At 40.6% G+C, this 2232-nt stretch overlaps 1 protein-coding gene across 1 annotated transcript in view; it reads left to right on the plus strand.

Moving 5' to 3' along the window:
* LOC137985457 (probable cadmium-transporting ATPase) overlaps positions 1 to 2232 on the plus strand; it is a 7582-nt gene extending 5350 nt beyond the window's left edge. The window contains exon 1 of the mRNA XM_068833083.1: positions 1 to 2232. This exon is cut by the window's left edge and continues 5350 nt beyond it. The gene's annotated coding sequence lies outside the window, so the exon portion shown is untranslated.

A 2232-nucleotide genomic window follows, 5' to 3' on the forward strand; every position in this document is an offset into this window, starting at 1 on the left:
CCGTGGTCATGAACTTCCTGGGGCCTGTTTCTCGAAAGTCCCCTTTTTTGGATGTCTGACAATTTCCTCTGTATCTTACGATCTGAGAGGTTTTACGTCATCAATTTTTACAATCATTATGCTTTTAGTTATCTTGAGGGCATACTAAAAGGTCACCCTCTTAAAACACGCGTATGGTAGGTTCACAAATGGCTTTTCGGGCCCGGAAAGATCTCGTGACTTTCGAGAAACGGCCTTAGTTGTTCAAAGACTGGATAACTTTAAAAAGGCCGAGACACACACCAGGCGACAAGTCGCTGCGACGCCTGTTCGGTGCACACGCAGTGATCTCGCATGAAGGGGAATGTGAACTAGTTTTCTAATTCAATATGGCTGACCATATGACGCTCTCTCATTGGTTCATTTATATATTGTCACAGCGACTTGTTGCCGGAAGTGTTCACACGGTGCGACACCGCTGCTTTCGCTAATTTCGTCTCTGCGACTAGTCGCACGAATTCAAACTGGTTTGAATTCGTGCGACAGATCGCGGCGACAAAATTCTGCCGCAGCGACAATGATTTTCGTGAAATTAACCGTGTCACACAAGGCGATTTGTTGCGGCGACGTGTCGCTGCGACTTATCGCCTAGTGTGTCCCGACCTTAAAGGCCGGGACACAATAGGCGATAAGTCCCTGCGACACCAGTTTGAATTCGTGCGACTTATCGCAACGACAAAATTAGCGAAAGCAGCGTTGTCGCATCGTGTGTACACTTCCGGCAACTAGTCGCTGCAACAAAATGTAAATGAACCATTGAAAGAGGTCATATGGTCAGCCATATTGAATTAGAAAACTAGTTCACATACCCCCTCATACGAGATCACTGCGTGTGCTCCGAACAGGCGTCTTGTCGTAGCGACTTATTTTGCAAGTAGTACACATGGAGCAAGTTGTCGCAGAGACATGTCGCTGCGACTTGTCGCCTAGTGTGTCCCGGCCTTTAAGGTCTCTATTGGCACCAGACCAATTTCCTCTATTTGATATATATAGAATACTTCAGGGAAAGTGTGTCAGTTTGTGTCTTAATATAATTCTTCTCTACTACATTAACGTTTTATTGCAAAATTTTACATTATCATGATTTGTTTTTCATAACTTTCATATCTTGTTTCATGTTACATAACATGCGTGTTTTTGCGGTTGGTGACCACTTTTTCATCATTTCGAAAATGAGTAAAGCAAGTTACTTTCTGTACGAGAAAATAAAATCCGTATCCCCAAGCGGCCATGTAATGTTCTGTTTATTATATAGATATTGATGAAATGTCCAGATTTAAAACAACTTGTTTTACTCATTTTCGAAATCTTTACTGACGGAAATTACCGAAAGTAAGTTACACATCTGGGGAGGAAAATGAGGTGGGTTATACAATTAAGTAATATGATAATTTTTAGTTTGAAAAAGGCTGGATTTAAGCTATGACCGATAAACATAATTTGTTTTTCAAAAATTATGTAAGGTCATCGGGTAAAAATACAGGGCGCGATCCATTCAACCAAAATTTCCGACGGGTCCGACCGGGAAAAGAGGACCACCTCAAAAGGTGGACCAGTTTTTTCGAAACTTTTCCGGTTGGACCGAACCGAGCCATTGAGTTTTGGACCGAAATTTCCGGAAATTTTGGTTGAATGGATCGCGCCCACAGGTTACTTACTTCGTAGAGCAGCTTTCAATTGAGTGTCGAAAGTAATTAGCGAATTGCTTTGGTTTTGCATTACTTCACTGACTGGTTCAAAGTTCTCGTGCTATTTTATCAACCAATCAGAAGTGATACCAAAACCAATCGTGGCTCGCGCGTGCACAATTTCCCGCGCTTTGTGTCGGCTACGTGTAATTACTTCGAGTTTTGATTGCTTTATTGGATTGTCTCCGTCCTTTTTGATTGGCCAAAGTAATTACTTTGGTTTTGGTTTTACGACACTCATTTGAAAACCGCTCTAACACTGAAGGATTTAAAGAAAATGCATGCTTTTCATTCGCGTCGTTTGAATGATGGAATTTTTAATTTTTAGCAGATGTCTTGGATATATATTCAAAAGAAAAAACTAACAAAAATCCATTTGTTATAGTGAAAGGATTAAGACTATTTTTTGCACAGAAATGATCAATGCCTTTCACGTTTTGACTTCAGAGTTTATTAACAAATGTGTTAGAAATATATTATCCATCTATGATGATGATGATGATGA

The sequence above is a fragment of the Montipora foliosa genome, chromosome 2, assembly GCF_036669935.1.
Source record: "Montipora foliosa isolate CH-2021 chromosome 2, ASM3666993v2, whole genome shotgun sequence".
NCBI lineage: Eukaryota > Metazoa > Cnidaria > Anthozoa > Scleractinia > Acroporidae > Montipora > Montipora foliosa.